Below are 13,472 nucleotides of genomic sequence, written 5' to 3'. Positions count from 1 at the left end.
AAAAAGTGCGTATGCGTTTTTTCCTGAATATATTCAGGAAAAAACGCATACGCCCTTTTTGGCCAACCAAGCAAGCTTGCAAAGGAAATCTGCACTACAATGAAGTCTCACTGCCCTCCGGTCAAAAGGGCCATCTGAAAAAAGTGTAAAATCCAGAAAGGCAGGACAGGCCATGGAGAACTGTGAGCCTTGTTATGCTGGTGGGCGGGATGTAAATTGCCAACAGCCACTCTGGAGAAGTGTATGGTGTTTCCTGAAACATCTAAAAAACAAAGCAACAGAGCCTAGGGCACTTCCATTTATGGTCCTATAGCTTAGGGAAATTAAAATCAAAAAGTCACAGCCACCCCAAAGTTTGGGACGGCTCTGTTTACAAGAACCACGTTTACGGTACAAGTTCAATATCACAGAAAGCGAAAAATGGATAAAGTTGTGGTACTTACATACAATGCAATATCACTCAGCAATGAAATCTATGTCATCAGGCCCGTAGCAGCATAATGAGTGGATGCAGGTACGATGATTCTAAGTGAAATAAGTCACACAGAAAAAGAAACATCATAAGATATCACTATTACACGGAATGTAAACTTGGCTACACAGGAACTGAATTACAAAACAGAACAGGGTGTCAAATGTAGAAAACCAACTTATGCTTGCTTAAGGGGAAAGGTGAGTTGGGGTGCTGCATAAAACCAGAGATTGAAATTAGCACAGATACCGTTCCAAAAGCAAAATATGTAATAGACAAGAGCTACTCCTTGCTCAACGCAGTGGACTCAACACCCCATATTAAACGCCTAAGAATATACCTGACTAGAAATAATCTTAAAACCTACGCATTTATATGTCTCCGAAAGAGAATCAAGCGTGTGTACGGCGGCATAAACGCAGCAGTGATAGGATTTGTGAGGTTCAGTGAGCAAATGCAGACCCTTTGAAGTCATACTGCATGGTACCCATTCCAAGGGTCTCACCTCTCCAGGTTTAAGGGATTCTTCCTTCAGCTGAAACATGCATGTGGAACACAGAGTATGATCCACCGTGTGATCGGGAAACGTGTTCAAATGTGTCTCAGTTTTCGTCCCCTGGTACTCGGGTGCAACATTCAAGACGCTTTACTAACACTCTCCCCACTTGGAGAGTCAGTGTCTTGAAACTCCTGTTTCGCCCAGTTTGCAATTTCTGCGGAAAATGTACAGGAATAGGGATAACCAATGAGAAACTAGCTGGAGGTGTCTGGACGGGCAAATTTAACTCTCATTTCCCACCAGAAAGAGGAATTAACCAAAGGCTCAGCATGCCGTGCCGGAACCACACTAGGGCCTGAAGCAATCCTGCGGTGTTGCGGCCAGCTCACAAGAAAGCGAGTTGAAGAAAGGAGCTCAGGGGCACTGTAATTCAAAAACCTGCAGAGTAATAAATGACAGCTATCGTCCAAAAATATATTGAAGTAAGGCTGCCAAGAGGACTTGAAAGCGGGGCAGGATTGCAGGAAACCGATTTCAGGAGGTAGACAGGAATTGCATGTAAAGCATAGGAAAAGAGGCAGAACGTCCACAATGATGCACTTGGCCAAAAAGGGCGTATGCGTTTTTTCCTGAATATATTCAGGAAAAAACGCATACGCCCTTTTTGGCCAACCAAGCAAGCTTGCAAAGGAAATCTGCACTACAATGAAGTCTCACTGCCCCCCGGTCAAAAGGGCCATCTGAAAAATGTGTAAAATCCAGAAAGGCAGGACAGGCCATGGAGAACTGGGAGCCTTGTTATGCTGGTGGGCGTGATGTAAATTGCCAACAGCCACTCTGGAGAAGTGTATGGTGTTTCCTGAAACATCTAAAAAACAAAGCAACAGGGCCTAGGGCACTTCCACTTATGGTCCTATAGCTTAGGGAAATTAAAATAAAAAAGTCACAGCCACCCCAAAGTTTGGGACGGCTCTGTTTACAAGAACCTCGTTTACGGTAAAAGTTCAATATCACAGAAAGCAAAAAATGGATAAAGAAGTTGTGGTACTTATGTACAATGCAATATCACTCAGCAATGAAATCTATGTCATCAGGCCCGTAGCAGCATAATGAGTGGATGCAGGTATGATGAGTCTAAGTGAAATAAGTCACACAGAAAAAGAAACATCATAAGATATCACTACTACACGGAATGTAAACTTGGCTACACAGGAACTGAATTACAAAACAGAACAGGGTCTCAAATGTAGAAAACCAACTTATGCTTGCTTAAGGGGAAAGGTGAGTTGGGGTGCTGCATGAAACCAGAGATTGAAATTAGCACAGATACCGTTCCATAAGCCAAATATGCAATAGACAAGAGCTACTCCTTGCTCAACGAAGTGGACTCAACACCCCATATTAAACGCCTAAGAATATACCTGACTAGAAATAATCTTAAAACCTACGGATTTATATGTCTCCGAAAGAGAATCAAGCGTGTGTACAGCGGCATAAACGCAGCAGTGATAGGATTGGTGAGGTTCGGTGAGCAAATGCAGACCCTTTGAAGTCATATTGCATGGTACCCATTCCATGGGTCTCAACTCTCCAGGTTTAAGGGATTCTTCCTTCAGCTAAAACATGCATGTGGAACCCAGAGTATGATCCACCGTGTGATCGGGAAACGTGTTCAAATGTGTCTCGTTTTCGTCCCTGGTACTCGGGTGCAACATTCCAGATGCTTTACTAACACTCTCCCCACTTGGAGAGTCAGTGCCTTTAACCTCCTGTTTGGCCCAGTTTGCAATTTCTGTGGAAAATGAACAGGAATAGGGAGAACCAAAGAGAGACTATCTGTAGGTGTCTGGACGGGCAAATTTAACTCTCATTTCCCACCAGGAAGAGGAATTAACCAAAGGCTCAGCGTGCCGTGCCGGAAACACACTAGGGCCTGAAGCAATCCTGCGGTGTTGCGGCTAGATCACAAAAAAGTGAGTTGAAGAAAGGAGCTCAGGGGCACTGTAATTCACAAACCTTTAGAGTTATAAATGACAGCTATCGTCCAAAAATATATTGAAGTAAGGCTGCCAAGAGGACTTGAAAGCGGGGCAGAATTGCAGGAAACCGATTTCAGGAGGTAGACGGGAATTGCATGTAAAGCATAGGAAAAGAGGCAGAACGTCCACAATGATGCACTTGGCCAAAAAGGGCGTATGCATTTTTTCCTGAATATATTCAGGAAAAAACCCATACGCCCTTTTTGGCCAACCAAGCAAGCTTGCAAAGGAAATCTGCACTACAATGAAGTCTCACTGCCCCCCGGTCAAAAGGGCCATCTGAAAAAAGTGTAAAATCCAGAAAGGCAGGACAGGCCATGGAGAACTGGGAGCCTTGTTATGCTGATGGGCGGGATGTAAACTGCCAACAGCCACTCTGGAGAAGTGTATGGTGTTTCCTGAAACATCTAAAAAACAAAGCAACAGAGCCTAGGGCACTTCCACTTATGGTCCTATAACTTAGGGAAATTAAAATCAAAAAGACACCGTCACCCCAAAGTTTGGGACGGCTCTGTTTACAAAAACCTCGTTTACGGTACAAGTTCAATATCACAGAAAGGGAAAAATGGATAAAGAAGTTGTGGTACTTACGTACAATGCAATATCACTCAGCAATGAAATCTATGTCATCAGGCCCGTAGCAGCATAATGAGTGGATTCAGGTATGATGATTCTAAGTGAAATAAGTCACACAGAAAAAGAAACACCATAAGATATCACTACTACACGGAAGGTAAACTTGGCTACACAAGAACTGAATTACAAAACAGAACAGGGTCTCAAATGTAGAAAACCAACTTATGCTTGCTTAAGGGGAAAGGTGATTTGGGGTGCTGCATGAAACCAGAGATTGAAATTAGCACAGATACCATTCCATAAGCCAAATATGTAATAGACAAGAGCTACTCCTTGCTCAACGAAGTGGACTCAACACCCCATATTAAACGCCTAAGAATATACCTGACTAGTAAGAATATTAAAACCTACCGATTTATATGTCTCCGAAAGAGAATCAAGCGTGTGTACAGCGGCTTAAACGCAGCAGTGATAGGATTGGTGAGGTTCGGTGAGCAAATGCAGACCCTTTGAAGTCATATTGCATGGTACCCATTCCATGGGTCTCAACTCTCCAAGTTTAAGGGATTCTTCCTTCAGCTAAAACATGCATGTGGAACACAGAGTATGATCCACCGTGTGATCAGGAAACGTGTTCAAATGTGTCTCAGTTTTCGTCCCCTGGTACTCGGGTGCAACACTCCAGACGCTTTACTAACACTCTCCCCACTTGGAGAGTCAGTGCCTTTAACCTCCTGTATGGCCCAGTTTGCAATTTCTGCGGAAAATGTACAGGAATAGGGAGAACCAATGAGAAACTAGCTGGAGGTGTCTGGACGGGCAAATTTAACTCTCATTTCCCACCAGAAAGAGGAATTAACCAAAGGCTCAGCATGCCGTGCCGGAACCACACTAGGGCCTGAAGCAATCTTGTGGTGTTGCGGCCAGCTCACAAAAAAGCGAGTTGAAGAAAGGAGCTCAGGGGCACTGTAATTCACAAACCTGCAGAGTTATAAATGACAGCTATCGTCCAAAAATATATTGAAGTAAGGCTGCCAAGAGGACTTGAAAGCGGGGCAGAATTGCAGGAAACCGATTTCAGGAGGTAGACAGGAATTGCATGTAAAGCATAGGAAAAGAGGCAGAACGTCCACAATGATGCACTTGGCCAAAAAGGGCGTATGCGTTTTTTCCTGAATATATTCAGGAAAAAACGCATACGCCCTTTTTGGCCAACCAAGCAAGCTTGCAAAGGAAATCTGCACTACAATGAAGTCTCACTGCACCCCGGTCAAAAGGGCCATCTGAAAAAAGTGTAAAATCCAGAAAGGCAGGACAGGCCATGGAGAACTGGGAGCCTTGTTATGCTGGTGGGCGGGATGTAAATTGCCAACAGCCACTCTGGAGAAGTGTATGGTGTTTCCTGAAACATCTAAAAAACAAAGCAACAGAGCCTAGGGCACTTCCACTTATGGTCCTATAGCTTAGGGAAATTAAAATCAAAAAGACACAGCCACCCCAAAGTTTGGGACGGCTCTGTTTACAAGAACCTCGTTTACGGTACAAGTTCAATATCACAGAAAGCGAAAAATGGATAAAGAAGTTATGGTACTTACGTACAATGCAATATCACTCAGCAATGAAATCTATGTCATCAGGCCCGTAGCAGCATAATGAGGGGATGCAGGTACGATGATTCTAAGTGAAATAAGTCACACAGAAAAAGAAACATCATAAGATATCACTACTACACGGAATGTAAACTTGGTTACACAGGAACTGAATTACAAAACAGAACAGGGTGTCAAATGTAGAAAACCAACTTATGCTTGCTTAAGGGGAAAGGTGAGTTGGGGTGCTGCATAAAACCAGAGATTGAAATTAGCACAGATACCGTTCCATAAGCCAAATATGTAATAGACAAGAGCTACTCCTTGCTCAACGCAGTGGACTCAACACCCTATATTAAACGCCTAAGAATATACCTGACTAGAAATAATCTTTAAACCTACGCATTGATATGTCTCCGAAAGAGAATCAAGCATGTGTACAGCGGCATAAACGCAGCAGTGATAGGATTTGTGAGGTTCGGTGAGCAAATGCAGACCCTTTGAAGTCATACTGCATGGTACCCATTCCATGGGTCTCAACTCTGCAGGTTTAAGGGATTCTTCCTTCAGCTGAAACATGCATGTGGAACACAGAGTATGATCCACCGTGTGATCGGGAAACGTGTTCAAATGTGTCTCAGTTTTCGTCCCGTGGAACTCGGGTGCAACATTCCAGATGCTTTACTAACACTCTCCCCACTTGGAGAGTCAGTGCCTTTAACCTCCTGTTTGGCCCAGTTTGCAATTTCTGTGGAAAATGAACAGGAATAGGGAGAACGAAAGAGAGACTAGCTGGAGGTGTCTGGACGGGCAAATTTAACTCTCATTTCCCACCAGGAAGAGGAATTAACCAAAGGCTCAGCGTGCCGTGCCGGGACTACACTAGGGCCTGAAGCAATCCTGTGGTGTTTCGGCCAGCTCACAAGAAAGCGAGTTGAAGAAAGGAGCTCAGGGGCACTGTAATTCACAAACCTGTAGAGTTATAAATGACAGCTATCGTCCAAAAATATATTGAAGTAAGGCTGCCAAGAGGACTTGAAAGCGGGGCAGGATTGCAGGAAACCGATTTCAGGAGGTAGACAGGAATTGCATGTAAAGCATAGGAAAAGAGGCAGAACGTCCACAATGATGCACTTGGCCAAAAAGGGCGTATGCGTTTTATCCTGAATATATTCAGGAAAAAACGCATACGCCCTTTTTGGCCAACCAAGCAAGCTTGCAAAGGAAATCTGCACTACAATGAAGTCTCACTGCCCCCCGGTCAAAAGGGCCATCTGAAAAAAGTGTAAAATCCAGAAAGGCAGGACAGGCCATGGAGAACTGGGAGCCTTGTTATGCTGATGGGCGGGATGTAAATTGCCAACAGCCACTCTGGAGAAGTGTATGGTGTTTCCTGAAACATCTAAAAAACAAAGCAACAGAGCCTAGGGCACTTCCACTTATGTTCCTATAGCTTAGGGAAATTAAAATCAAAAAGACACAGCCTCCCCAAACTTTGGGACGGCTCTGTTTACAAGAACCTCGTTTACAGTACAAGTTCAATATCACAGAAAGCGAAAAATGGATACAGAAGTTGTGGTACTTACGTACAATGCAATATCACTCAGCAATGAAATCTATGTCATCAGGCCCGTAGCAGCATAATGAGTGGATTCAGGTATGATGATTCTAAGTGAAATAAGTCACACAGAAAAAGAAACACCATAAGATATCACTACTACACGGAAGGTAAACTTGGCTACACAAGAACTGAATTACAAAACAGAACAGGGTCTCAAATGTAGAAAACCAACTTATGCTTGCTTGAGGGGAAAGGTGAGTTGGGGTGCTGCATGAAACCAGAGATTGAAATTAGCACAGATACCGTTCCATAAGCCAAATATGTAATAGACAAGAGCTACTCCTTGCTCAACGAAGTGGACTCAACACCCCATATTAAACGCCTAAGAATATACCTGACTAGTAAGAATATTAAAACCTACGGATTTATATGTCTCCGAAAGAGAATCAAGCGTGTGTACAGCAGCATAAACGCAGCAGTGATAGGATTGGTGAGGTTCGGTGAGCAAACGCAGACCCTTTGAAGTCATATTGCATGGTACCCATTCCATGGGTCTCAACTCTCCAAGTTTAAGGGATTCTTCCTTCAGCTAAAACATGCATGTGGAACACAGAGTATGATCCACCATGTGATCAGGAAACGTGTTCAAATGTGTCTCAGTTTTCGTCCCCTGGTACTCGGGTGCAACACTCCAGACGCTTTACTAACACTCTCTCCACTTGGAGAGTCAGTGCCTTTAACCTCCTGTATGGCCCAGTTTGCAATTTCTGCGGAAAATGTACAGGAATAGGGAGAACCAATGAGAAACTAGCTGGAGGTGTCTGGACGGGCAAATTTAACTCTCATTTCCCACCAGGAAGAGGAATTAACCAAAGGCTCAGCGTGCCGTGCCGGATCCACACTAGGGCCTGAAGCAATCCTGCGGTGTTGCGGCCAGCTCACAAAAAAGCGAGTTGAAGAAAGGAGCTCAGGGGCACTGTAATTCACAAACCTGCAGAGTTATAAATGACAGCTATCGTCCAAAAATATATTGAAGTAAGGTTGCCAAGAGGACTTGAAAGTGGTGCAGAATTGCACGAAACCGATTTCAGGAGGTAGACTGGAATTGCATGTAAAGCATAGGAAAAGAGGCAGAACATCCACAACGATGCACTTGGCCAAAAAGGTTGTATGCGTTTTTTCCTGAATATATTCAGGAAAAAACGCATACGCCCTTTTTGGCCAACCAAGAAAGCTTGCAAAGGAAATCTGCACTACAATGAAGTCTCACTGCCGCCCAGTCAAAAGGGCCATCTGAAAAAAGTGTAAAATCCAGAAAGGTAGGACAGGCCATGGAGAACTGGGAGCCTTGTTATGCTGATGGGCGGGATGTAAATTGCCAACAGCCACTGTGGAGAAGTGTATGGTATTTCCTGAAACATCTAAAAAACAAAGCAACAGAGCCTAGGGCACTTCCACTTATGGTCCTATAGCTTAGGGAAATTAAAATCAAAAAGACACAGCCACCCCAAAGTTTGGGAAGGCTCTGTTTACAAGAACCTCGTTTATGGTACAAGTTCAATATCACAGAAAGCGAAAAATGGATAAAGAAGTTGTGGTACTTACGTACAATGCAATATCACTCAGCAATGAAATCTATGTCATCAGTCCCGTACCAGCATAATGAGTGGATTCAGGTATGAAGATTCTAAGTGAAATAAGTCACACAGAAAAAGAAACATCATAAGATATCACCAATACACGGAATGTAAACTTGGCTACACAGGAACTGAATTACAAAACAGAACAGGGTCTCAAATGTAGAAAACCAACTTATGCTTGCTTAAGGGGAAAGGTGAGTTGGGGTGCTGCATGAAACCAGAGATTGAAATTAGCACAGATACCGTTCCATAAGCCAAATATGCAATAGACAAGAGCTACTCCTTGCTGAACGAAGTGGACCCAACACCACATATTAAACGCCTAAGAATATACCTGACTAGAAATAATCTTAAAACCTACGGATTTATATGTCTCCGAAAGAGAATCAAGCGTGTGTACAGCGGCATAAACGCAGCAGTGATAGGATTGGTGAGGTTCGGTGAGCAAATGCAGACCCTTTAAAGTCATATTGCATGGTACCCATTCCATGGGTCTCAACTCTCCAGGTTTAAGGGATTCTTCCTTCAGCTAAAACATGCATGTGGAACCCAGAGTATGATCCACCGTGTGATCGGGAAACGTGTTCAAATGTGTCTCAGTTTTCGTCCCGTGGAACTCGGGTGCAACATTCCAGATGCTTTACTAACACTCTCCCCACTTGGAGAGTCAGTGCCTTTAACCTCCTGTTTGGCCCAGTTTGCAATTTCTGTGGAAAATGAACAGGAATAGGGAGAACGAAAGAGAGACTAGCTGGAGGTGTCTGGACGGGCAAATTTAACTCTCATTTCCCACCAGGAAGAGGAATTAACCAAAGGCTCAGCGTGCCGTGCCGGAACTACACTAGGTCCTGAAGCAATCCTGTGGTGTTTCGGCCAGCTCACAAGAAAGCGAGTTGAAGAAAGGAGCTCAGGGGCACTGTAATTCACAAACCTGCAGAGTTATAAATGACAGCTATCGTCCAAAAATATATTGAAGTAAGGCTGCCAAGAGGACTTGAAAGCGGGGCAGAATTGCAGGAAATCGATTTCAGGAGGTACACTGGAATTGCATGTAAAGCATAGAAAAGAGGCAGAACGTCCACAATGATGCACTTGGCCAAAAAGGGCGTATGCATTTTTTCCTGAATATATTCAGGAAAAAACGCATACGCCCTTTTTGGCCAACCAAGCAAGCTTGCAAAGGATATCTGCACTACAATGAAGTCTCACTGCCCCCCGGTCAAAAGGGCCATCTGAAAAAAGTGTAAAATCCAGAAAGGCAGGACAGGCCATGGAGAACTGGGAGCCTTGTTATGCTGATGGGCGGGATGTAAATTGCCAACAGCCACTGTGGAGAAGTGTATGGTATTTCCTGAAACATCTAAAAAACAAAGCAACAGAGCCTAGGGCACTTCCACTTATGGTCCTATAGCTTAGGGAAATTAAAATCAAAAAGACACGGTCACCCCAAAGTTTGGGAAGGCTCTGTTTACAAGAACCTCGTTTACGGTACAAGTTCAATATCACAGAAAGGGAAAAATGGATAAAGAAGTTGTGGTACTTACGTACAATGCAATATCACTCAGCAATGAAATCTATGTCATCAGGCCCGTAGCAGCATAATGAGTGGATTCAGGTATGATGATTCTAAGTGAAATAAGTCACACAGAAAAAGAAACACCATAAGATATCACTACTACACGGAAGGTAAACTTGGCTACACAAGAACTGAATTACAAAACAGAACAGGGTCTCAAATGTAGAAAACCAACTTATGCTTGCTTAAGGGGAAAGGTGAGTTGGGTTGCTGCATGAAACCAGAGATTGAAATTAGCACAGATACCGTTCCATAAGCCAAATATGTAATAGACAAGAGCTACTCCTTGCTCAACGAAGTGGACTCAACACCCCATATTAAACGCCTAAGAATATACCTGACTAGAAATAATCTTAAAACCTACGGATTTATATGTCTCCGAAAGAGAATCAAGCGTGTGTACAGCGGCATAAACGCAGCAGTGATAGGATTGGTGAGGTTCGGTGAGCAAATGCAGACCCTTTGAAGGCATATTGCATGGTACCCATTCCATGGGTCTCAACTCTCCAGGTTTAAGGGATTCTTCCTTCAGCTGAAACATGCATGTGGAACCTAGAGTATGATCCACCGTGTGATCGGGAAACGTGTTCAAATGTGTCTCGTTTTCATCCCTGGTACTCGGGTGCAACATTCCAGATGCTTTACTAACACTCTCCCCAGTTGGAGACTCAGTGCCTTTAACCTCCTGTTTGGCCCAGTTTGTAATTTCTGTGGAAAATGAACAGGAATAGGGAGAACGAAAGAGAGACTAGCTGGAGGTGTCTGGACGGGCAAATTTAACTCTCGTTTCCCACCAGGAAGAGGAATTAACCAAAGGCTCAGCGTGCCGTGCCGGAACTACTCTAGGGCCTGAAGCAATCCTGCGGTGTTGCGGCCAGCTCACAAGAAAGCGAGTTGAAGAAACGAGCTCAGGGGCACTGTAATTCACAAACCTGCAGAGTTATAAATGACAGCTATCGTCCAAATATATATTGAAGTAAGGCTGCCAAGAGGACTTGAAAGCGGGGCAGGATTGCAGGAAACCGATTTCAGGAGGTAGACGGGAATTGCATGTAAAGCATAGGAAAAGAGGCAGAACGTCCACAATGATGCACTTGGCCAAAAAGGGCGTATGCGTTTTTTCCTGAATATATTCAGGAAAAAACGCATACGCCCTTTTTGGCCAACCAAGCAAGCTTGCAAAGGAAATCTGCACTACAATGAAGTCTCACTGACCCCGGTCAAAAGGGCCATCTGAAAAAAGTGTAAAATCCAGAAAGGCAGGACAGGCCATGGAGAACTGTGAGCCTTGTTATGCTGGTGGGCGGGATGTAAATTGCCAACAGCCACTCTGGAGAAGTGTATGGTGTTTCCTGAAACATCTAAAAAACAAAGCAACAGAGCCTAGGGCACTTCCATTTATGGTCCTATAGCTTAGGGAAATTAAAATCAAAAAGACACAGCCACCCCAAAGTTTGGGACGGCTCTGTTTACAAGAACCACGTTTACGGTACAAGTTCAATATCACAGAAAGCGAAAAATGGATAAAGTTGTGGTACTTACGTACAATGCAATATCACTCAGCAATGAAATCTATGTCATCAGGCCCGTAGCAGCATAATGAGTGGATGCAGGTACGATGATTCTAAGTGAAATAAGTCACACAGAAAAAGAAACATCATAAGATATCACTATTACACGGAATGTAAACTTGGCTACACAGGAACTGAATTACAAAACAGAACAGGGTGTCAAATGTAGAAAACCAACTTATGCTTGCTTAAGGGGAAAGGTGAGTTGGGGTGCTGCATAAAACCAGAGATTGAAATTAGCACAGATACCATTCCATAAACCAAATATGTAATAGACAAGAGCTACTCCTTGCTCAACGCAGTGGACTCAACACCCCATATTAAACGCCTAAGAATATACCTGACTAGAAATAATCTTAAAACCTACGCATTTATATGTCTCCGAAAGAGAATCAAGCGTGTGTACGGCGACATAAACGCAGCAGTGATAGGATTTGTGAGGTTCAGTGAGCAAATGCAGACCCTTTGAAGTCATACTGCATGGTACCCATTCCAAGGGTCTCACCTCTCCAGGTTTAAGGGATTCTTCCTTCAGCTGAAACATGCATGTGGAACACAGAGTATGATCCACCGTGTGATCAGGAAACGTGTTCAAATGTGTCTCAGTTTTCGTCCCCTGGTACTCGGGTGCAACATTCCAGACGCTTTACTAACACTCTCCCCACTTGGAGAGTCAGTGCCTTTAACCTCCTGTTTGGCCCAGTTTGCAATTTCTGTGGAAAATGAACAGGAATAGGGAGAACCAAAGAGAGACTAGCTGGAGGTTTCTGGACGGGCAAATTTAACTCTCATTTCCCACCAGAAAGAGGAATTAACCAAAGGCTCAGCATGCCGTGCCGGAACCACACTAGGGCCTGAAGCAATCCTGCGGTGTTGCGGCCAGCTCACAAGAAAGCGAGTTGAAGAAAGGAGCTCAGGGGCACTGTAATTCACAAACCTGCAGAGTTATAAATGACAGCTATCGTCAAAAAATATATTGAAGTAAGGCTGCCAAGAGGACTTGAAAGCGGGGCAGGATTGCAGGAAACCGATTTCAGGAGGTAGACAGGAATTGCATGTAAAGCATAGGAAAAGAGGCAGAACGTCCACAATGATGCACTTGGCCAAAAAGGGCATATGCGTTTTTTCCTGAATATATTCAGGAAAAAACGCATACGCCCTTTTTGGCCAACCAAGCAAGCCTGCAAAGGAAATCTGCACTCCAATGAAGTCTCACTGCCCCCCGGTCAAAAGGGCCATCTGAAAAAAGTGTAAAATCCAGAAAGGCAGGACAGGCCATGGAGAACTTTGAGCCTTGTTATGCTGATGGGCGGGATGTAAATTGCCAACAGCCACTCTGGAGAAGTGTATGGTGTTTCCTGAAACATCTAAAAAACTAAGCAACAGAGCCTAGGGCACTTCCACTTATGGTCCTATAGCTTAGCAAAATTAAAATCAAAAAGACACAGCCACCCCAAAGTTTGGGACGGCTCTGTTTACAAGAACCTCGTTTACGGTACAAGTTCAATATCACAGAAAGCGAAAAATGGATAAAGAAGTTGTGGTACTTACGTACAATGCAATATCACTCAGCAATGAAATCTATGTCATCAGGCCCGTAGCAGCATAATGAGTGGATGCAGGTACGATGATTCTAAGTGAAATAAGTCACACAGAAAAAGAAACATCATAAGGTATCACTACTACACGGAATGTAAACTTGACTACACAGGAACTGAATTACAAAACAGAACAGGGTCTCAAATGTAGAAAACCAACTTATGCTTGCTTAAGGGGAAAGGTGAGTTGGGGTGCTGCATGAAACCAGAGATTGAAATTAGCACAGATACCGTTCCATAAGCCAAATATGTAATAGACAAGAGCTACTCCTTGCTCAACGAAGTGGACTCAACACCCCATATTAAACGCCTAAGAATACACCTGACTAGTAAGAATCTTAAAACCTGTGG

The sequence above is a fragment of the Leucopleurus acutus genome (genome assembly GCF_964270905.1).
Source record: "Leucopleurus acutus genome assembly, chromosome: 1".
In the NCBI taxonomy this organism is placed as follows: Eukaryota; Metazoa; Chordata; class Mammalia; order Artiodactyla; family Delphinidae; genus Leucopleurus; species Leucopleurus acutus.
The sequence above is the reverse complement of the archived record's forward strand: the minus strand, read 5'-3'. Positions refer to the sequence as shown.